Source organism: Pseudopipra pipra, chromosome Z (genome assembly GCF_036250125.1).
Source record: "Pseudopipra pipra isolate bDixPip1 chromosome Z, bDixPip1.hap1, whole genome shotgun sequence".
NCBI classification, from domain to species: Eukaryota; Metazoa; Chordata; class Aves; order Passeriformes; family Pipridae; genus Pseudopipra; species Pseudopipra pipra.
In genome coordinates this window covers 52,281,726-52,306,514 of record NC_087581.1, presented here as the reverse complement: position 1 = coordinate 52,306,514, position 24,789 = coordinate 52,281,726, and the positions used below count along the sequence as shown (strand labels likewise).

At 40.8% G+C, this 24,789-nt stretch overlaps 1 protein-coding gene across 1 annotated transcript in view; it reads left to right on the top strand.

Annotated features, from left to right (window-relative positions):
* ARB2A (ARB2 cotranscriptional regulator A) overlaps positions 1–24,789 on the top strand; it is a 261,570-nt gene that overhangs the window by 26,197 nt on the left and 210,584 nt on the right. The window lies entirely within an intron of this gene.

Here is a 24,789-nt window from a genome sequence, read left to right as displayed (position 1 = left end):
TGTGCCAGCCTTATATTCCTGTGGGTCTGATGTGCCAGGCCATTGGATCCACACAGTCCAGTAGATCCAATTGTCCCTTCTTATATATTACCTTCAGCACAGCTAGTTCTCTCAGGTACTGGATACCTTTCTCCATGGTGTTCTATCTGTGTGGGCGAACTACTAGGTCACCCTTGAAAAGGTACCTTTCCCTCGCACTTGGCAGGAGGCTGAGAGTTTCTGTCCTCTTTCCAATCCCCCTGTCAATGCCTGTGTCCTGGGACAGACATCCCAGTTGTTTGGCTTCACTACCATCTAGTTTCATATTGTGGGGTGCACTATCTCAGCATTGAAGCAACCCAGGTCACCAGGGGGTCTCCCGACTGGCAGCTGAAATCTTTTCACGTATTTTGCAGTTCTCCCGGAGATAGGCATTGGGTGATTGTCTCTGGCCCTGCCTCTTCCTCCTGTTGTGAGTGCCCTACTTCCTCTTCATCCCTCCCTAAGTGAACTGATTTGGTCTTGGATTTCTTCTTCTGTACAGGAGTGACTGCTACTGAGCAGTTCCTCTGGTTCAGCTGCAGCTTAAGTGACCACTGTGTCTGTTGGTCTGCTTTTCTCCTCCTCTCGCTGAAGGTGCTGTCTAGTATTTAACTGTGTCCAGTAAGGAGTAGCCAGGGCCCAACACTCTGGAGTTGCTCCTCTCTGGAGTTGCCATAGTATTCTCCTTGCAAATATTCTGTCACTTTGTCAGGGTCCTATAGTTGTTCAGGAATGAATTTCCAAACCATTGGAGCAGAGAGTTTCCTCAAAAGTTGGCCCATTTTGTCCCATCTTATATGCCACTCACAACTATCCACCCTTGGGGCAGATCTTTAGAAGATGATCCTAGAAATAGCTTTCTTGACTCTAAATGTGATGTGGTCTGCACTGAGGAGACCTGGCAGACTTAGCAACAAGAGCACACTTTCGTTAACATCCAAGGGAAATTCAGAATTCTCAAAAGCTGTAACAGGCCTGGAGGAGGAAAAGGGGATGAAGAGCTGGAGAAAATCATCCTTCCCTGTTCCCCCCGCAGACTGGGTACAGTTATTAATGGACTCCCAAAGGTAGTGCCCGAGGTAGAGGCAGGAGAGCAGCACTGAATACACATCCCAAATGACCCTCATTGCCCTTGATATTGTCATGTCATAAGCTGGCACCACACAGTACATCAATAAGCAATCCTAATACCTCTCCCTACTCCGAAAAATATCATCGTGAGCAGCACATATTGCACGTAAATGAATATATATCGAAGTAGGTATCCTACATGAACAGACCAAGAAATATTGTGACCAGTGGATGTGAAGGAGGAAGATTCAGGATGGGAACAGTTACAGGCATGGAGAAAAGCATACAGCAATTGGCAGGACTTTATTATATGGACCTTACAGTTAATATATAGGCTTTACTGTTATTATGTGGTTTCATTGTATCCACACTACAAAGGGCACAGCCTGGGCATGCTCTGGCTCCCCAGGAGTTTGCCTGCTCCCTGCTCCACTGCTCCCTTCTCTGATAGGCTGAAGAAGATGCAGACAGGAGACAGTTGCCGTTTGCCCTTTTCCTCCCCTTTTGCCTGTGTCCCTACCCTGATTTGCTCCCCCGTTTGTCTGTCTCATGCTCCACCCCATGTCCTGGCCCTTTCCCCACCTAAAACTTGTAAAACCCCAACACACTTCAATAAAGCATCCATTTTGCACCTCTACCTTGTCCCCGAACCCATCCGTGCTGTGTCACAGCCCCATTCCCCTTCCCCCTCGGACCATGGCAAGTGGCTCTGTACCTAATACAACAAATCCTTATCTCAACCCTTTGTGCCCGACACTAAGTGTCAAATAAGGCTGTTGTGGTTTAGGAATGGTGTTCCCCAGCTTATTGCTCCTACTGAGACTCTCCAAACCGTGTGCTGTTCGTTTGCTCCCTTCCATTTCCTCTTCTCTACCCCTGTGATGTTCTGGGGAGGAGAATTGGAGGCACAAAGGGTAAGAATCATGGGTTGAGATAATAACAATTTACTGAAAAGAGCAATGAGATAAGAAAACAAACAATATCAGCAACAATATTAATAACACAAGTGTACAAAACAGAGAGAGTGATTTGCATGCAAAATGCTCACCTCAGAGCCCAACCCAATCCCACAGCAGCCACAGCACCCCAACTGGAAGAGACCTCTTCTCCCTGGAAGAGACTTCCTTCCCCCTGCCCCCAGCAATGATGTTAGAATAACCGTTGTGTCCTAGCCATGCACCCTCCTGGGTACTGCAAAAACTAACCCTGTCCTGGCTGGAACCAGAGCACCCATCTACTAATGAACGTTGCAGAAGGTTTTTTGCTTTAGCAAAATCTTTCCATGGCGTAAATGTCACAAAAAATATTTAGAGTTGCAGGATTTGGACAAAAATAGACAGGCAGAAGAGAGAGATTAGCCAGAATCTTATGAAAGTGTGATCTTATTTCTTATTAAGAAGGAGAATCTATGTGGAATAGAGATTTTTGAGTGTACCAGTTGAAGAAAGAGCTTGAATGACACCTATCACTTTATGGACAGCAAGTTCAATCATAAATGCAGTTCTTCAGAGATCTGTCCCTTATTTGTTACAGGATTTTTTTTTTACTGCCTTGATTATTTTCAGCTTTTGTTAGGTAAGTGTGAAATATGAAACTGACACACAAGACTTTAAGCAAAATAAATAAAGCAGCTGAAAATGGGGCATGATATTGAATTTCTCTCTAATAGTACTTCCTAAGCTGTAAGTTATAGATTTCCAGAAAGTTACAGTTCTTTTACTTTTCTCATTTTTGAACCAATGCCTTTGGTAATAGCAAGAAAGCCAGTGGAGGGAGCACAAAAAAAAATTTAATGTATATGTGTACTGTCTTTAGAATTTTAGAAATATTTCAGCTTTTAACAATCTATTTATTGTCAGCATTTCTTTTTGCTGAGTGAAGTAGATGGACAGACAGTGAGGACTGAAGACTACTTAATGGTACCTAAGGAAATTTAAATATGAATCTTTATTGCATGCAATATATTCATTTGCATATGCTTAATCGGCCTTCAAAATCTGGTGTTTGTGAAGACTTTTTACTGGAATGATTATGTCAGATGTGCTTCAGTGAACTCTTCTAGTCTGCAGGCAGCAGCAATTGGCAGTAGGTTGGTTCATCACAGTAACATGACAGTACTCGAAAGGTTCAGAGATAGTTTCATAATTATTGTTAGCATAATTCTTGAAAGAAATGATGAGCATCTCATAAGCCCAGATGGGAATTTGTTACATTGTTGATAAATGTGTTGATAAATGTGTTTTACATTTTTAAATTGATAAACAGTGAAAGGCAGAGAAGATACAATAAGGCAGATGGTTGTTTATAAAGCAGTTGCAAGTTGCTGCAATTCAAAGAATGGTACTAATTGTTAAAAAGAAGACAAAAATTGGAGTAGGGGGAATGTTTCAATGAGTTAATCATGAGCTTTTTAAAAATAAAACCTTCAGCAGCTTTAGTTCAATTAGAACCATTCTTGCCATTCTTGGTTTGCATGCAGAAGTTGAGACTCTCAGTTCTTAATAAACTTTTGTACCAACCATTTTCATGTAGCTAATGGAACTAATGGAACTAATCTACCTGTATGTATCCATTCCTTTCTTTCCTTTTAGGAAAAAAACAATGAACATAGGAGTGAACTCCAAAATCCTCTGAGTTTGCAGCAAGGAAATAAAATGGGAGATAGCTGACTTACTTTTTGTTAAAGGAGTGATGAAAGAACCCTTTTTTGCCAACTGGGTGTCTAGAATAAAGATATATTTTAAGTAGTGCTTAGGCAGAATGCGAATCAGTATATGCAGTGAAACCAGTTGGTGCACCTTTGTCTTGGGAATGTTCAGGTCTTGTTTCCATCAGTGATGTTAAAAGTTTCCATGAAAGGCAAAGTATTTTCCTACCATTTCAGCATGAGTATTTTGACAAACAGATACGTAGATTACTGCTTTCGTAAACCAGCTCTTTTAAAATATGTTTAGTTTACCTCAGTTGCAGAACTTCAGAGGAGTTTGTTCTCTTTCACAGGGTTTTCAGCTTTTCCATGAGGAAGAATTTAACATTTTCTGTGTTTTCAACAAGAGACCTATACATTTCAGTTTTCTGGGAATACTTTTAATTAAATTTAACAGAATAGTGATATTTTTTAATGAAGTTGTATCAGCTGTGTCAGTCCTTTATAGGAATAATTTGAAAGGAAGTAAATTCAATTATAAATCAATAGAGTATTGTATTTCTGTATGTGCAAACAGCCTAAAATTATTTTAAGATGCTCCAGCTGCTCAATTCATTAACTCAATGACAACTGAATTTTGGTATCTCTTATCTTCTGTTGATCACTACAGCAGAAATACTGAGTTAGTGTGCCTGAATCTGTTAGATGCAGTTATGACTGTTAAAGAAAGAAGATCAGTGTGATGGGTTGGCTACTTAGGACTTTGAGATTATTTATCTTAACTCTTGCACTGTCCTGTCGGTAAAGATTCGGGAAAGCATCATGCTCCTCCACAGATAGTGTCAGTTCCTTGCCTTCAGGGTTTCCAGATTTGCCTCTTGTGCTTTTTGGATAGTTCCACCTCCTAGCTCTTTTCAATATCTCTGCCAGATTATTTACTTCCTCTCTTGATTGATACCCTAAGTATGTTGTTGGTAATAAGATATGAAAGATCTTTGAGGAGAAAAACAAAGAATTTTTCTTTCTTTATTAAATTAACTTGGGGTGGGAGGCAGGTGTGCATATGTTTTTGCCTTCATTCCAGCAGTGTAAATTATGTAGATATTATGGTAACTTTGTCTTATTTCACTGTAGATCTGACACATAGGATGGAAAAAGTATGTAGAAGTATGTAAAAATGTTTTTAACTTCTAGATTCAGGAATTCATTTTCTGTCCTCTTTTCCACTATGTATGGCTCTAAGTGGATTTTATAAGGTAAAATGTGACCATCCCAGTCAGAATTCTTTTGAGAGTTTCACATAAAAGTACAAATAAATGTGTGAAATATATTTAAAAGTGGGTTTGTTAAGTCTTTTAACTTGACCTTGTTTTTAGACACAACACTGTTTTCGTGCTTTAGACATGTACCTTCGTCACATGCTGATATGAACAGTAGACCTTAAAGCTGATATTGAAGCAAGAGGGGAAAATACTAAACATGAGAAGAGGGGTGGTTGTTCCATGTAAGCTGCAATTCTAGGTGAGATACCTTTTTCGATGTTGTATGTACTTCTGTTTATGTTAAGTTGGTTAGAAAAATACAAGAAAATGTAAGTGGAAGCTAAATATTTTACTTTCTTATGATATTGATACAACAGGCACAAAGGAAGTGTTACTGTAGTTGGTTGCACCATCTGAAGGTAGAAACATAAATTACTCATAGTTTATGATGATTCTAGGAAGACAGAAGATTCAAGAAAAAGAAGAAAAATTAGGACAGGTAACCAGAAGAATTTTTTTAATGGAAGTACTTGGAAAGTACTGAGCATTCTTACTGTCTGATCACACAGGGCTTAATACTAAATTTCCTCTATGGCATTAAATAAATGGAGATTGATTGTTATATAGTTGATCTCTACTTTTAAAAAAATGTGGGGTTTTTTATAGTTTTTGTTGAAACATCTTTTTAATCTTTCTTTGTTTTATACTTTGAAAATTCACATTAGATTTTTTAATTGTAGTTTTCTGCTACTGCTGACTTATATGGAAGCTTTTAACTTCCAAGTTCTAAAACAAATGTTGCTCCATGTATGAGGTAAAAACCTGTATGCAACTGCAGGTAGCAGGGGAGATGGGGAGGAATGCTGAAATAGCTGTCAGCAAAATAGAAACTCTAGGATAGGAATTGTTCTTGTTGAGGCAGAGTGAAGTGTCAAAGATGTCAGGACACAATGCTGATAGTTGTAAAAGTTGCACTTAGTGGTTTTTCTTTTGCTTAAAATTTCACAGGTCTTTCATTGAAGGAGGGATTTGGCTTTTTTTTTACCTTTTTTTTTGCAAAAAGGATGTGCTTTTCACATAAGTCAAACTTTTCACTGGAAAATAATGTACCCAGCATAGCCAAAACTCAAGAGGTGCAAACCGAGCTCCTTCAGCATGTGTTTGTCCATAAATAAATAAATACCCAGGTGGGCAAATTTTGCTATTTCTGTTAAAGCAGCTACTTTCAAATTCAAAACACCTAAAAGATGTGAATGACCAAAATATCATTTAAATAAGTGGTCGAGTCCCAGCAGAACTCATGAATCCTTTTCCAGTATTACAGCAACTTGTCATTATGTTTGATGATAAGTTGAGGATTAAGTGGTCAGTGTAGTGAATGCACCTTTTGGGGGGTTCTGCCAGCAAATGTCTGATAACTGTCACATGCATGACTAAAATATAAATACAGTTAATATCACATATATTGCCTACTCTAATCAAATGCAGAAGAACAGAAGCAAGTCTATGTCATATGTATAAAGTGTATTGGCAGGGTGGATCATTGTGATCCAAACTCACTTGTACTCACGAAACTCATGCTAGCATACACTATTATAGAAATGGCTGAGGACTGTGTTTTCTCTTCTAGGTATCCATGTGGGTATAACACTTTCTTGTTGTTTTCCCAACAAAGGGCTACAAGAATTTACCTTGTAGCTAAGCCTGTTAGTGTGGAAAGGAACAATTTTTTTTCCATTTATATATTGATATGTTTTATGAGAGAGATCTTTGTGAAGAATGGAGAAACCTACTTGGTTCATCTTTAGGCACTGTCTCCCCAGCAGTCAAAAATTAAAGTTCAGGACAATTAGATATACCTGCAGGAAAGCAGGGCTCTATCACATGTAATGGTGACTTTGGAAAACAAATGCCTTATCAAAAGATACTTCCAAATGTCTCCCCTTCCTCCATCTTCTCTCAGCTTTTATTGCTAAGCGTGGCACCATATGGCATAGGATGTACTTTTAATATATATAGGCCTTGTGTCCAAAGAAGGGCAACGAAGCTAGTGAAAAGTCTAGAAAACATGTCCTATTAGAAGCAGCTGAGGGAACTGGGGTTGCTTTATAGCCTGAGGAGCTGGAGGATAAAGGGAGATGTCATTGCTCTTTGAAAGGAGATTCTAATGAGGTGAGGGTCGGTCTCTTCTGCTATGTCTCAAATGAGAGGATGAGAGGAAATGGCCTTAAGTTGCGCCAGGGCAGGTTTAGATTAGATATTACAAACATGTTTTTTTCACTGGAAGAGTGGTTAAGCATTGGAGTAAGTTGCCTGTGGGGGTGGTGGAGTCAGTGTCCAGAAGTGTTCAAGAAGCATCTGGATGTGGCACTTGAGGATATGGTTTAGGAGTGATTATGGTGGTGCTAGGTTGATAGTTGGACTCAGTCTTGAAGGTCTCTTCCAACCTTGATGATTCTGTGATTCTGTGAATGTCCCTTTAGTCAGTTGTGTTCAACTGTCCAAACTGTGCTCCCTCCCAGCTTCGTGTGCGCTTCCAGTGTACTTGCTAGTGGGTCAGAAAAGCTCCTCTGCTGAGGAGCAGAAAAGGCCTTGGTGCTGCATGGGATTTTGCAACCAGCTCCCTTGCTGTAAGCATGGACAGCTTCAAAGTTATATCTGGCTGATCAGTTAAAAACATGCAGAATGCCTTTAAGCAGGAACATCCCAACCGTGAATGATTGCTACAGATCTGTCTGCATATATTCCTGTGGCAGAGCTTCCTGGTAAACCGGAGACCCTAGATGAAGCTTACTCCTGTGGGGTGTGAGAAAACTGACCATAGTAGATGGAGTTAGGCTCATACTAGGCTTATAGAACCTCACTTCTGAGGGAGAAAATTTGCTGGTTTCCAAGTTTTGTAAGGTGGTCAGATGTAATGATTCACTGAAGTTTTGTGAAGTTATGTATGAAAACTTCAGAAGCAGAACCACAAATCTTATGCAGCTGTTAACCAATTGTTCAGAAACTGTCCTGAATGTCAAGACTGTTACAGTAGGAATGTGACATAGAGAGGAAAGAACAGGTGCTTTAGTTTCTTGCTGCATACTTAAATCCGAAAGAATTAATTGCTTGTGCAATGTTTGCCTATGTTTATGCCAGTTCAGGATAATATTTAGATGCTGGGAAAAGCTTGCAAGCTCTTCATATGTGACTGTCTTCTCCTTTCCATTTTTGGTACCAAATAGCTTTGGTACCAAAACAGCTGCACTCTGTCAGGTTTTCATCTTAGCCATACTATGGGAGAAGTAGTTTCAAGCTCCTGCTCTGAGTGAAGTAAACATTAAGAAGGACTTAAAACTGGATGTCTCAACACCTATCTCTAAAACTCTATAGGGAATTTGTAAGTTTGACTAGGACTAGTCTTCTTATCAAGCTTTCAGTATATGTCCATTAGAATAGTGGTTTCTAACCTGAGGGTAAGCACACCAGAGAAAGCATCTAGAAAAGCAAATCCACCACTACTTAGCACCATGTCTTTACCAGAAAAATGTGTAAAGGTCTGCACACTTTAGGTTCAGAAATACAGATCTTTAAAAAATCAGAGTAAGCTCATCCTTCATTGAGAGCTTGTTTCATTAAAAGTATATCTACTTTAAATATCAAAGCTGTAGTTCTTTCAGGTGCTGCTGCTAGTATGGGTCCTGTCACTTGCTCCCAGTTTCCTCTATTATTCAAGGTTGACGGGACCATGCTGATTGGGTTTACAGACTGGGGAACAAGACACTGGAAAGCATCACTGTGGAAAGGGACCTGGGGGTTCTGCTTGATGGCAAGTTGAATATGAGTCAGCAGTGCCCTGGCAGCCAGGAGGGCCAACCATGTCCTGGGGGGCATCAGGCAAAGCATCGGCAGCCGGTCGAGGGAGGGGATTGTCCTGCTCTGCTCTGCACTGGTGCAGCCTCACCTTAAATATTGTGGCAGTTTTGGGTACCACAATATAAAAAACACATAAAGTTATTAGGGAGCATCCAAAGGAGGGCCATGAGGCTAGTGAAGGGTCTGGAGGGGAAGCCTTTTGAGGAATGGCTGAGGTCACTTCGAGTGTTCAGGAGAAGAGAAGCCTGAGGGGAGACCTTACTGCAGTCTTCAACATCCTCACAAGGGAAAGCAGAGGGGCAGGCAGAGATCTCTTCACTCTTGTGACCAGTGACAGGACTCAAAGAAATGTCATGAAGCTGAATCAGGGGAGGTTTAGGTTGGATATCAGGAAAAGATTCTTTGCCCAGAAGGTGATTGAGCATTGGAACAGGCTCCCCAGGGAAGCGGTCACATCACTAAGCCTGTCTGCATTGAAGAAACATTTGGACAACGCTCTCAGGCACGTGGTGTGATTCTTGGGGTGTCCTGTGCAGGACCAGGAATTGGACTTGATGATCCTTGTGGGTTCCTTCCAACTCAGCATATTCTGTGATTCTGTGAAGATTTCAGTTTCAGAATGCATGTTGCCTTCCACCAACTGATTTTTCAAGACATGTCATGATGCACTCGAAATGGTATTACCTCGTAGTATGTATACCCCTATTCAACTTCATTGTGTTTAGCAAAAGTGCACTTTAAGAGGGTGTGTGCCTTGAGAACAATTTATAGTAGAAGAGGAAACAGCTTGTTTGATACCATAAGCGTATACCCAAAGCTACCAGCCAGGAACAGAGCTCTTGTTTGTCTTGGTTTCTGATCTACTGTTTAGCTTACGGTGTCATATCTCTTCTCACTGAAGTATTTTAGGAATCTCAGAGACCATTGGATGCTACTTTGCCATGACTAGGCAAGGATTAAACATGAAGTGAGATATCTGATAAGTTCTTCCAGATACCAGCATAATTCAGTGCTCTTGGTCACAGTGGTGTCTAGTATGCAAAAAATATTTCCAGATATATATGGAAAGGTAGATGGTTGTAGGTAGATAAAATTCAAATTATTTTCAGAGGAGATACATGGAATTCGGCTTGTGAAGATTATCAAGGTGCGTATTGAGTTGTAAGTATATGGTTCCAGGTTTTACGGTTCTACATCAGTAAAATGCAGTAAAACTGCAAATTAATAAAATATATCATTAATATTTCCTACTGGAACAAAACTTTTTTTATACAGGTGCTGTATAATTGGATAATTTCCAAGTAAATCTGTAAGATAGTGCTCATTGACTGTTCTGTAAGACAAATCTGATTTTGGTTCACAGTCTGCCTAAGAATTAAAAAATATTTTTTCTTCAATTTTCTTTTAGAAAGTTAGTCTCTTTGGTGAAATGCTCAATATAATCTTATGTTTTTAATTTTCTTGGGTTTACCTTTCCACCTTCACAGGAAATCAATTGAGGATATTGCCAGATAGATGAGAAAGCAGAATTAATTTGGCTGTTGTGGGTTGACCTTGGCCAGATTCTAGGCACCCACTAAAGTCACTCTGAGCTGGGAGAGGTCACACAGGCAAAACAGACTCAGTGTGGGGTTAATACTAAAATTTATTACTAACAGGATAAGATCTAAAAAGTGAGAAATAAAACAGTCTTAAACGCACTTTCCATCTACCCCTCCTTCCTTCCATGTTCTCCCTCCTCCCCCTGCAGCGGGGCGGGGAGACAAGTCCACTCCTCGGGCAACAAGTCTTCCAAATCTGCTGTCCCGTAGGTCAGTCTTCCATGGGCTGCAGGGGGACAGCCTGTTTCACCATGGTCCTCACCACAGGTTACAGGGAGGGGCCACAGCTCTGAGTCCTTCCCCTGCTCCGTGGGGTCCCTCCCACAGGTAACAGTCCTTGATGGACCTCTCCAACGTGGGTCCATCCCTCAGGCAGTAGTTCTTCCGCATCTACTGTCCCGAGGGTCACTTCTCCATGGGATGCAGGGGAGGGTCTCTGCATCCCCATGGTCCTTCATAGGATGCAGTCCTTCATAGGATGTGCTGTACTGTTGTAGATCCCCCACAGGGCTACGAGTCCTACCCAGGAATAACCTGCTTCAGCATGGATTTTCCTCTCCATGGGCCACAAGTCTCTTGAAGGACTCTGCTCCATCCTGGGCCTTCCACGGGGGGTAAAACAGCCTTCTTCCATGCATCCATCTGCTCTCGCTTGGGCTTGGCTGCACTGCGGCAGGCCACCCCAGCCCAGTCCAGCTCGACTCACCTGGGGAGGGAAAGGGAGGGCAATGCCCGCCGGCAGGGGCCACTCTGCCACCCTGGCCTAGCCTGCAGGGCACCCACTCCACCCCTCCTCACAGTTCACCTTGGGGGCTTTGGTGCTCGCGGTGCTGTTCGGCTCCTCGGGCAGGACGGGCTCCAGCACAGGCTGCTCGCAGGGTGGGCACAGGGGCTGTGGGGCTGCTCTCCATGGGGCCGCATGTCCCGGCCCTGGCGACTCCTTCGCAGGGGCCGCCACTCGACTCGGCCGGCACTGCCAAGAGCAGCACGGGCGGCTCGGCCAGGGTGTTGCTGCCTGCTCTGGGCTAGGTGCCAAGAGGCCCAGGCTGGGGCCTGGGAGCTTCGGTCAGCTCTCCTCTGGCTGGAATTCTTCTGCACAACAAGCTTGTTCTTAATATGTTATCACAGAGGCATAATTATTGGCTCTCCCTTGGCCAGCAGCAGGAAGTCCCTCCTATAGCCAGCTATCATTGGCTTCACTGGGGGGGAAACTTCTAGCAGCTTCTAACTGAAGCCACCCTATGTAGCCCCCTCCGCTACCAAAAAACCGAGCCATCTCAACCCATGACACCTACTAATAATTTCTGACATAAAATAGTCCATAACCCTAGAGATAATATGGGTAAAATGAACAGAAATGAAGTAAATCATGAGGTGAATACAAATGGGAAATGGAGGTTGATGAATGTTTTTAGTACCTTTTAATAAAGATTTTGTTGGACAGGCTACATTCAGTAAAAGTCCTAACTTAGATCATAGGAACATATTTTTGGGATAATTTGCAATATTCAGGAATGCAAATGTTCTTGATTCCTCATTACAACTCGTAATTTTAAGATACTGTGCTAGGAAAATAAGGCACATTAGCCAGCAGCACAAATGGCAGAAGAAGCCATAATGTTCACTTCTCAACCCAGCAAAATCCAGATTATTTGGCTGACTGTGAAAAGGAGCAGCAGTAATTATTTCCAGTATCAGTTGGAGGCATTTTGACATTTAAAAAATCCAAAGCTTCTGTTTCATTAACTCAAGGCATGGTCTCTGGCATCAGTCAGGGGACAAAAATGGGATTCTCATGGGAAGTTGTAGATTGCTGCCTGCTTCTGCCTTGCTGTTGCCCGTGAGTTGCTGCAGGTGCTGCTGGGAGCTTCTACTGCCTGTGTAGCAACTGCTTGTCTTCTGCAGGTGCCACTTCACCTGGATGCAGTCAACAAGAGCATCTTCCCAAGCCTGGGTCATGAATGTGGTAGGGCTTGCTGTTGTATATGGTGAAGAAGAAGCTCAGTCAAAATAGAACCACCTTGTGAACAGTGACCAACAGGTAGCCCAGGTTTGCAACTCAGTCTCAGTTTGCAGCAGAGAAAAATGGAAAAGAAGAAGCATGGAAAACAGGGTTATAGGCAAACTGTTGATGTTAATGCAATAACTTGCCATTTGTCAACCTGCTTGCTGCCAAATTGTGGTGATGTACTGGTCTCCTCCTGCCTCTTCTGTGTGTATCAGGCCTTGAGCAGAGCAAAGTGGGAGCACCCATTGGCCTTTGTCCCCATTGCCCAGATTATTGACTGACAGTGGCGGTAAAGATGCCCTGTTAGTATGTGATCACAGCACTGCATGTCATATAGAGCAGTAAATACAGTTTTGTCTTTGATGGAGGGCAGGCCATCCTCAGTGCAGGTTCTCTCCTTCTCATTGTACCAAATTGTCATAGAACAAGTTGCTTGTAGGCAAAAATCTGTTTTGATTCCTATTCTCACATTTTCATTTTATTCTCCTGACTGTTACTTGTGTTCATTTTACTTTGTCTGAAAAATGATGGATTTGAAATGTCTTTCATGTGTCTATTATATAATACTCTTCACCAAACACAGGACTTTGCAGGCTAGCAGTTGTAGTATAATTTTAAATTGCATACAAGCATGCTGCTCACTGTTGTTGGTATCCAATTTTTTTTAATCTAAATCTGGGTAGTAATATTGCCCACTTCATTTTTCCATGAAATGGTATAAAAATTACAGAAACTGGATGTTTGGAAAAGTTTCCTTTTCAGACATTATATTGGTATCTTGTTCAGTAGAAATTGTCATTATTTCATACTAATATATTTGTTATTGACAACTGCTGTATTTAACTATTTAGTGAAACATGGCCATTTTTCTGCATGTCCCACCTCTCCAAAAGGACAAAAGATCCCATCATGCAAACTTCTTTTTGGGGAATTAACAAACACCAATTTGAACCAGTCTTGGTCACATGGATTATAAATGGGCACCAGGACATACTTTCACTGCCTTAGGGCTGTTCCATAACTTCACAGACTTTTTGGAAATAGCTGCTTAATGCATGCTAAATATTTTACTGGTTTAGTGCAAAATTTCCATTACGGCTTGTGAAATGTCCCATTTAATGAAAAAAAGGTTTTTCTTCTCACCACATTTGAATTCAGCAGAAGGTCAAAGACACAAGTGTTAGTACCGGAGGACAATGGAAAAGACACCTGTGTGCAGGGTGAACAGGTGGATGATTTGCTCGGCTTGGTGGTAGAGCTTAAACAGTATGTGGAGAGGCTGGAGAGTATCAGGGAGTGTGAGAGAGAAATAGACTGGTGAAGTCACACCCTTCCATTCCTGAGAAATGCTGGAAGCTCAGCAAGAGTTGAAGAAGCCCCACCCTCTCCATCAGGCAGGAGAGGACCTAGGGATGAGGGAGGATGGAAACAGACCCCTGCTCAGGGAGGTAGAAGGATCCCTTCCCTAGCCTTCCTAGATGCCCTTACAAAATAGGTGTAAGGCCCTGGATCTTGAGGGTCAGGCAGATGACAGTGGAGAAGGTCTTTCTTGGGGGGGTCCCCCAAATCAACACAGTCAACCAGATGTATCACAACTTCTAGTATTATTAAAAAAAGAAGGGTAGTTGTATTGGGTGACTCACTTCTGATGGCAACTGCACCTATCTCACAGGGAAGTCTGCTGCCTCCCTGGGACCTGGCTAAGGGGTATTACCAGGAGACTCCCTGGACTAATTTGGCCTGCTGATTACTACCCACTGCTGGTTGTCCAGGTTGGCAGCAATGAGGCTGTGGAGAGAAGTACCGGGGTAATCAAAAAGGACTTCAAGGCACTGGATTATCTGGTTGGAAGGACGTGAGAACAGATACTGTTCTGGATTCCTTCGGTAGCAGAGATGAATGGTGAAAGGAACAGGAAAACTCATGATCAGTAAGTAGCTAAAAGATTGGTGTCATCAGTAGAATTTTGGCATTTTTGATCATGGGGCAGTTTATACGGCACCCAGCTTACTGGCAGCAGATGTGGTTCACCTGTCTAAAAGGAGGAAAAGGATTCTAGGCTAAGAGTTGGCAGGTTTGATTGAGAGGGCTTTAAACTAGGTTTGAAGGGGGAAGGGTATGACACCAGCCTCTCTAGAGATGCGCCTAGGGGTGGCAACAAGCCAGTGGTCAACAAAGCCTCTACCCTGGACTTCTGGAGGGTGGACTTGGGTCTGTTCAGGACGCTGATTCAGGAAGTCCCATGGGAAGCAGCCCTTAAAAACAAAGGGGCCCAGGAAGGCTGGACATACTGTAAGAAGGAAATCTTGAAGGTGCAGGAGCAGGCTGTCCGTGTGTGCTGAAAGATGAACCAGCAGGGAAGAAGACCCGCCTGGCTGAACAGGGAGCTTTTGTAGGAACTCAGGGAAAAAAAAGAGAGTCGGAAATAGGGGTGGGCAACTCAGGAAGTGTTTAAGGGTGTTGTTAGGTCACGCAGAAAGAAAATTAGAGAGGCAAAAGCTCAGTTAGAATTGAAAATTTCCACTTTTGCAAAGGATAATAAATAGTGTTTTTATAAATACTTTAATAACGAAAGGAGGGCCAAAGAAAACCTCTATTCTTTATCAGATGCAGGGGGAAGTATAGTCACCAAAGATGAGGAAAGGCTGATGTACTTTAACTCTTTCTTTGCCTCAGTCTTCAACCAGTAGGACTGGTTATCCTCAGGACAACTGGTCTCCTAAGCTGGTAGACAGGGATGGGGAGAAGAATGGACCCCCCTTTAATCCTAGAGGAAGAATTTAGTGACCTGTTGTGCCACTTAGATACTCACAAGTCTATGGGACCAGATGGATTCATCCTCAAGTGATGAGGGATCTTGCAGATGAACTCACCAATCCACTCTCCATCATTTATCATCAGTCCTGGCTAACTGGGGGGTCCCAAATGACTGGAGGTTGGACAATGTGATGCCCATCCACAAGAAGGGCATGAAGGAGGATCTGGGGAACTACAGTCCTGTCAGCCTAACCTTGGTGTCAGGCAGGGTTGTGGAGCAGATCATCTTGAATGTGATCACGTGGCTCATACAGGATGGCCAAGGGTTCAGACGCAGTTTAGGAAAGGCAGATCCTGCCTAATCTCCTTTTAAGACCTGCCTAGTGGATAAGGGAAAAACTGTGGATATTGTCTACCTGGACTTCAGCAAAGCCTTTGACACCATCTCCCGTAGCATTCCCCTGAAAAAACTGGCAGCCCACAGCTTGGACAGGGACACTCTCTGATGGTTAAGAACTGGCTGGAGGGCCGGGCCCAGAGAGTTGGGGTGGACGGGGCTGCATCCAGTTGGCGGCCGGGCACTAGTGGTGTCCCCCAGGGATCAGTGTTGGGCCCAGTCATGTTTAATATCTTTATTGATGATCTGGATGAGGGGCTGGAGTTTACCATTAGTAAATTTGTGGATGACACCAAGTTGGGTTGAAGTCTCAATCTGCTGGAGAGTAGGAGAGCTCTGCAGAGGGACCTGGACCAGGTGGGTTAGATGGGCTGAGACCAACAGTATGATGTTCAACAAGACCAAGTGCCGAGTTCTGCACTTTGGCCACAATAACCCCATACAGCACTACAGGCTGGGGGAAAACTGGCTAGAAAGTGGCTCAGCAGAAAAGACCCTGGAGGTGCAAGGTGTTAACAGCTGGGGGTGCAAGCTGGTCAACTTAGTGTGAGCTGGCAGTGTGCCCAGGTGCCTAAGAAGGCCAGTGGCATCCTGGCTTGCATCAAAAGTATTGTGGCCATCAGGACTAGAGCCGTGATTCTTCCCCTGTACTCAGCGCTGGTGAGGTCACATCTTGAGTACTGTGTCCAGTTCTGAGTCCTTCAATTCAGGAAAGACATTGAGGTGCTGGAGTGAGTCCAGAGAAGGTAAATGAAGCTGGGGAAGTGGCTGGAATGTCCTGTGAGGGAGCTGGGTTTGTTTAGCCTGGAGAAGACTGCAGGAGACTATTGCTCTCTATAGCTGCCTGAAAGGAGGTTGTAGCGAGGAGGGGGTTGGCCTCTTCTCCCAGGCAAGTAGCGACAGGATGAGAGTTGATGGTTGGACTGAGAAAAATGTGATTCCTTCCCAAACAAAGTATATAGGTAAAATTCATTTAAATGCAGTACATTCTAGTGTACAGAGCTTCATTATTAGCTGTTCTACTACTTGTGCCCACACACCATAATGAGAACTACTGCACTGATGTGCTTCTTTGAACATGTGAGTGCTGCATGATTAGTTACATTAGTTTTTCAGTCATAATTTCATAGGAAGAAAGGATCTGCTGTGATTTTTTCATAGGATCAGCATAAATATTCTTGAGCAACTGACAATATTCTTACACACTGTTCCCTTACTCTAAGTGAAGTAGAAGGCTATGAAATTTATTTTATAAACCTGTTACCAAGAATATTTCTTTCTCATAAGATTATTTTCAAAATAAAGTAGAAACAACCACATGAATTAGCCTTTCAAAAATTTATTTAATGATGACATTTTAAATAATAATTTATTTCATTGGTAAATAAAATGATTACATGGTTTCCTGTATTTTATACAAAAGCTTACTTGCCACATATGAAGCAGTCTTACTTACCTCTTGGTCCAAAAGTTCTCCCAGCATTTGCCAGGTCTTTGGGTTTGCCAGCCAACAGAACACAAGGTTGGGTTAGGTGGGTTAGGTGGTCTCAAGTGTATGGAATAGGAAAAGGAAATCTTTTCTTGAGAAGCAGTGAGGTAGAAGAAAAATCAAGTTCATCAGTGTCCAAGGTGTTTTATTTAACTTCACCTTGACAACCCTGGAAGGGACAGTGTCTTCAGGACAGATTTTTTTCTCCTTAAGGGGAAGTTTCTTTCAGAGTACTAAGTATCATAACTGTAGACTGGAAAAGCAGGAAGCAAGCTAGCCATTTCTCTTAGAAATTAACTGCTGGTTTTTGTCAGTTACCCAAAGCAAGCGAGGCTCCTACTGCTTAAGTGTGCGGTGTTAATGACCTATTAACTCACCTAATGGTCTATTTGGTTTACTTGACCAAATGAAAAGAGGTGCAGGTATTATTTTATAACAAAACTGTAAACATTTCTGTGATTTGTCTTCGGAGGTTATCAACTACTGTTTGTGCCAGTAAAAGAAAAATGAAATGCTGCTAATGGTCAGCACCAGGGTCCTTTTCAGGTAAAATTAAGTAAATCCTAATTATTTGGACCCACTAGTGTTCTGGAACACGGTGGCAAAAGGGTGAAGTCATCTTGCTCTGTAAAGAAGATGTTAATTTGAATTCTACTCTGGAGTTTACATAAAATTAAGCCTTTAGTCCATCTGTGAATATTTGTCTGGTCATTTCTGCTGAGGGATCAAAGGTGGAAAAATTAGATGCTTAACACATCACTGATTTTTTTGTGTGTGACCACAAAAGCTGGTATGCTTTAACTATGTTAATCTATATGTCAGTTAGGTTTGACATGGATTTTTAACCTTTCAAAACTAATAGCACTACCTCACCACCTAACAACATTTTTTTCCTTAATAGTTGGAATAATCAAAACTGCTGCTGCTCTTACTTCTAGATCCTTTTTCATATCTCATCTCTACTATGAAATTTAGGGATGATAGTTCTTGAATCAGAATATTAAAATGTATTTATAAGCCTCACTTAAATTTGTAAATAGTCTATTGAAAACAGTTTCTGGGAAATGGCATGGAAGGCTATAGAATACACAGTTTTGGGTTACACCCATCCAGTGATGGACTGGTCTTAGCTGTCCTAACTAGGACACATATATATGTATATGTATGTATATTTAAAAAGAGTTGAGAATTTCCATAAGATGAACTTTGTAATTAAGCCATTTCTAAAGCCAAATAGTTGTCAAGTGATTTCTGAAATTAGAGATAGTTTTCTTAAAAAGGAAAGAAAAGGAAAACAAAAAATAAACCAACAGGTGTCAGCAAAGACCATGTAACAAAACATTGGGTCAAATCACGTCAACAGTATATGCTGCATTCATAACAAATCCTTGCTGTCTATCATTTAATTCTCTCAAATGATCTTGAGAAGCTAATCGTGATACGTCAACCCAAAATCCAGAATATCAAAACTGTGTATTAAGGTTCAGTTGAATTTCTTTCAGTAGAAAACACAAGAAATCCTGTAGAGATAATGTCAATTCCATCTGAATGAGCTGTTCTCCCACACTATAATCCAAGTGAGCTCTTTTGTGGATTGTTTTAAAATGCCATTGATTTTGTTTTTCTTTCTCTCTCTCTTTTTTTTTTTTTAGCTTGCATTGACCTGAGCCTTTAGAAAGTCCACTCAGCTTTTAGGATTATTTCTTCTAGAATGGTGATGGTGGGGTTTTTTTTGGTTCGTTTGTTTGTTTGTTCCAGTTCTTAGCTAAGTCTGTGTCCAAGAGCAGTATGTCACAAAGTTCCTTGCATCTCTTATTGGTACACATTGGCAGGTTTGTCACCTAAGGGTCAAAATAAATCTCATTCAACCAACGCTATGGTAGCCACAGTAGCAAGCCTCAAGTCAGTCCCACCACTTGAGATTTGCTGCAGGGTAGTCATTTGGAATTCATTTTGCATTTATTTCACTGAACATTATTGCTCTTACACTGCAAAGAGGAAAATGTTATTGGTAGACTACTATATATATGTTATAAGGATTGTTTCCCTCTTGTGCTTATTTTCTCTTTTTGCATTAAAGCGCATATTACCAATGAAGAGACAAATCCTATAAAACACAAAAATCCATTACTCGTAATGACATCACTTCTAGTGTTTGTACTTGTTGATTTTTAAGATAAGTTACAAAACATCCAACCTGTGCACTCTGCCTTTATGTTCTTAGAAAATAGTAGTGCTGAGTGGCCTAATCTCTTAGGCTGAATATAAATAATTTGAAAATAGTATCCTTTCTATTGCCATGAAAGGTCCATTTTTTGAGAAACTTAGGTTCAAGAGATTGTAACTTGTTATGTCAGTTAATAGTTGAAGTAATTTTAGGGGTCTGATGAGCTGACGTGAATCTCTTGCTGTACTTTGTGAAGTCAGGTCAAACATACTACTTTACGATAAAAAGAACACATAGGCAAATGAGGTTGATTTTGATCTATATGTGAATTTCTCAGGTGAAGTAGTAACATTCAGCTGTCACAGAATGGGACAAGTAAACCTAAGGTTAATTTGGTTTTGCATCTCTAAAGAAAAATGAAAAACTTTGCATTTTTCTTCACTTCAGCTCAAAATATAGCAAGTTGTGCCAGAGTGACTTATTGTAGAGGGTAGAGATGGTCAGACTACAGTGGTTTCTGAGCTAATTGATTTCAATTCTAGTTTTTTCCCTTTTTTTCTCTTTTTTTTCCCTGTAATATATGTTCATGTAGGAGATTAAACTGAGGTTAAAATATGGTTAACTCATAAGGTTAATGAAGGAATAATAAACTACTAATGACACTAATAATGTACTAATCCTTTTTATGGTATGACTTAAGAAAATCCAAGAAGTCAATCAAGAAGTAAAATGGCATTTCAGCTATGTTTTATTAGCTAAAGTCTACTTAATGTAGACTTTAAAGTCTACTTAAATGTACTATCTATATTATTGTAAAAAGTCTGGCCACTCATAAAAACGTGCAATGAAAATTATTGCCAGTAGATTCTCTTACTCTCTATACTTTCATGTATTTTGAGAGTTGTGTTTAGAAATTAATGAAAAGTCATCTGATAAAGTGTTTAAGGAGTGTTTTTTCAGAAGCTAACATCTTTAGAGGCACATGCCTCCTATCCACTGAATGAGTGTATCATTGCCAGCACACCTCAATCATAAAGGGAAGTAGCCTCTTTTAACTTCTGGAGTAGTGAAAAGTCATAGCAAGAGTAGTAATGGTGATGGTGGAGTTCTGCTTGTGTTTTGAGTATTTGTAAATGAGGAAGATGATGCAGGAGTGACTGGATCTGGTCCACCAGAAGAATACATTTAATCCGTAGTTTTCTCCATTTCCTTTTTTCCCAGAAATCTGCCGCAAGTGTGTAGGAGCAGGCAATGGTGTGGGCAGCTTTGTGCTCCAAGGGCTTGTGATCTGTCGTCTATCATGCGAGTGGTTGTAATGTCAACTGCTCGCATGCACTTTATCCTTTGTCATGTCACGTGCGCTTTATTCTTTATCATGTGTTAGCCATACACCAACCATTTGTCAGGGTTGTTGGCATTTTGGTTATGGGGGATGCACATATGGGAGAAGAGAGGGATATGTGGCATTTGATTGTCTTCAAAGAGACTTCGAGGTTTGCACTGACCTAAGGGTTCCTCACATCTGTCGTCAATCCATGAATGTTTGTTGCATGGTGATGATTTCCAGTGACTCCTGATAGGTGCCAGGTTAGGAGTCAAAGGCCGCAAATCACACAGGCTATCATTGTTTAGTATGTTTCTGAGAATTCACTCAAGAAAACATTTTGAATGTTTGAGCAATTTACGTTGTCAATTTTTTTTTCCCTCTGCAGCAGCTTGCTGTTTGTATATATAATCTGATGGTGGGTGGAGTTATCCATGGTTCATTTTGAAAGTGGAAACACATCGAAGGGGAGAAAAGAGAATTCAGAAGACTTGGGTTGTAAAGCACAGCAGGGGAGGGGAACTTGATGTGCAAGGCTTAGTGCACTTCGCTGCATCCCAGCATGGGTTTTGGTGTGGTATGTGCTGAAGCAGCTCCTGTGGATTAGGATGTAGGTGTTATGAATCAAGTCATCAAGTTTAGGATGTAGGTGTTATGAATCAAGTCATCAAATTCTGATCTGTTGTCTGTATAACTGGCTATCTCTGTTATGAAAAAGTTCACCAGTGGGTCAGCTGCAATTACTCTTCCTCATGTGCGCCAGGCTGGTTCTTGATGTTTGTGGTATGTGGTACAAGGCTTCCTTCAGTTTCTTACACACTTAAAATGGAGGGATATTATTTTAAACTGAGTTATTCTGGAATTGCCTTTTTGCTTTGCGGATATGCGTTTTTTTAGCACTCTACTCTTCTCCAGACTCTATTTAAAGACTCCAATACTTTGTATATTAAAGAGTCTCTTTGGTATTTGTCTCCACTTGCAATCATGTTTAGGCTTCAGTACTTTTGTGATCTTTGTAATTTTAAACATGTTGGTGTTGCTGGCTCTTAGCCTTTAATTTCTCTTTTCACATACTTCTATGCAGTTATTGATCTCTTGATCATATACCTTCAGGATGTTGTATTGCAAAGATTTCACAAAGTGTGCTGCTAACAGAATTTTTCAATGCTTTTTGGTAATTGAAAATAATCCTGAAGAAAGCCCTCTATATGAATGATATGGTTTGAAGCTGGCTCCCTGCCAAGTCTCCAAACCTTACCACAAGGAAGTGTTCCCCCCCCCCCCCCCAACCTCAGGGAGAAGAGGGAGAAAAAACAACCAAAAAAACCCGAAATGAGAGAGAGACAGCTAAAGTGATATATATAAATATATATAAATATATTTATACTTATGTTACAGTTATATACAATTGAAATATATACAATTTCACAAGGGAAAGGGAAGGGGGAAGGGAAAAGGAACAAAACCAAAAAATAAAATATATATGTATCTATATCCCAATTAGCAAAATAAAATAAATATATATATATATATCCTAATTTAGCAAAGAAATATCTCACTACTCTCCTTGGGACAACCGAGAGTTGCTCTGGACCGATCGCCGGCAACCTCTGTCTCCCAAGGTCAGCAAGGCCTTACCAGGCCTGGCTCCCCAACACGACAGACCCAACAGCAGGGAACCTGCACCTCCAAGCTGCCGGAAGGAAAGAGAGCGAAGGCCTCTCCTCCTTTCTTCTTATAGTCTGGCTTACGTAAAAATCGTAGGGAATACTGGGTAAATCTGGGCACTTCCTTGTTTACAAACTGGTCACCAAGGAAGGCCTAGGCCAAACTACCACAATGAACAATACAGTCTTAAAGGAACACATGTTGTATGAAGCCAGGACCTTACTGTGTAATGTGTCCTGCAGTTTTGTGTACCAGAACTAGGTTTCCACCTGGAGTTTCAGTTTTGTTCTTCAATCTTCATGCCACATTATTGTCTTGCCACCATTGAGCAGAATATTTAGCAATGCAAGGGTAAAACCTTAGCTCTGTTGTAAGATAATGTACTTCCTTTTTCTTTCTATGATTTTCTGTATCCTTTTTGCTTTCTGTCCAAGTAATTTAATTTAATTTCTCAGTGATTAAAATAGGCTATTTTCTGGATCCATATGAAGGATCACTAGTCATGACATAAAGCTGTTGAACTTTGCAGATGACTTATTTGGGTCCAGTAGCACTTTGAAAAGGTACCTCTGGAGGTATTTACTTAGTTATATCTAACATAAATCAGAAGACTTACTTGTTTTAAGTTCCTGAACACAAAGATCTTTTTGTTTGAGGTTTTTTTTTCATGGCAGTTTTTCCTCACATTTATCTGGGCCACGGAGGCCATGCAGGTGCTGAGCTGCCTGAGGATTATAATCTCAGACTTAGTATTTGAGCCTCCAACCTACTATATTTTACTTACTTCATGTTTGCTTCTATTTAAAACATTCATTAGGTCAAGTCTTTGCTACACCAGGGTGCTATGCTGATTTAACAGTCCCATTTTTAAGGCTGATATTACTATTTATTATATTAGAGTAGTGCATAAAGAGTCAGTTAGTATCAGAGCCCCATGGAGACAGGCGGTGGGAAAAAACAAGTAAAGGTTTACTTATGCCCTGAAGACACTCAGTGTAAATAGATGAGAGAGAAGAAACAGATACATTTAGCTGCAAAAAGGGTAGATTTTGGCAAGAGGTGTCTAAAATATGTTTTCTCCATAGCAACTTTTTCCTCTTCCAAATGTTCTTTTAGTGATTCAAAGGGTTAGTAGATGCCTGAATTAGGAGTAAAAAATAAAATTTCTATGTTTGAGGCCATATTTTCATTATACTCATTTTAAAGTCTGTACAACATCAGCATCTGAGACTGCAGGAACTTAACTGCTTTACTTGTTGGCGTTACACTGAAGTTGATTTCGGTGAACCATAAAAAATTTGCCCCTGAAGGTGAAATTACACTCTATGCATGATCCTAGCATACTGCTTTGGGGATAAACATGTCTTAAATCAACTCATCGCTCACAGCTAAATTCCTTCTCCAAATGTAGTTTCCTTGTAGATAAAAATGTTCAGAAAGACTGATGTTCTTTAAAACCATAAAGTTTTTTGAACATAATTTTATCAATAAACATATTTGAGCAGGGTGGCAAAGAATTCATATAATCATAATCGATTTTGGGGTTTAGTGAAAGGAAGGTAGGGGCATATACCAACATTTTTAATTAGCTTTCATCAGTACCTCTGATTTGTTCAAACGTGTTCCGAACGTTTGCACACTGTGTTTGCTCACATTTACAGACTAAAAACTTTTGGACTTCATTGAAACTTTTTTTGGTAATTGTGCATTTGGAAAATTAAAATTGAAGTTTATAGTACCTTGGCTCCTACTTGCTTAGTTCATAGTGTGTTTTTAAGATGCCATCACTTAAGAGCTTTGTTACAGTGATGTTTCTGTTGGGGCCTAATGTACTATGGGTTCAGATGGATGGCCTTGAGGGATTAGACTAAAGAATACCATCTGAGTTTGTACCCAGATATTCCTAGATTAATATTTTGAGGCTTAGATCTTGTCTTGTCTGGAATTTAAATACAGTTTCCCAAGCTTTAAAGAGAAGGCAAGCACCATTTGACCCTCTTAATGAGTCCTTTTTTTTCTTCTTTCATTTGCCTTTTTTTTTCTTTTTTTTTTTTAAACTCTTTTAGCCAATAGAATCCAGGCAGTTACTTACAAACCATTTTTACAGCCCCATATGGACAAGGCACTTTAGCTTGTTCCTCGGTTTAATTCCCAAATTAATAATAATTGGAAAGTTCTTACATCTGGAACTCCATTTTTCTTGGACTACATAAAGACAGAAAAAAAATTCCCTGGATTCTAGGCAAGACATTGAACTGTGGACAACTTTGTTATATTTGAGATGGCAAGTCTTTTGTTGCAACTAGGTTGATTTTTTCTTTTTTTTTAGTGGTTGCTCTTTGAAAAGATTTCTTATGTTTCAGGTCTTAAATTTCAATTTTATTCCTACACAGAGACAAGAGACTTAAACTCTCCCATGGTGGGGAATCAGTCAGGGTTTTTCTTCTGTTTAGAAACCTTTGACCCATCCCTCCCCTGTTCACTGGGTACAAATGGCAAGGTAATTTATGCTGAGGGTG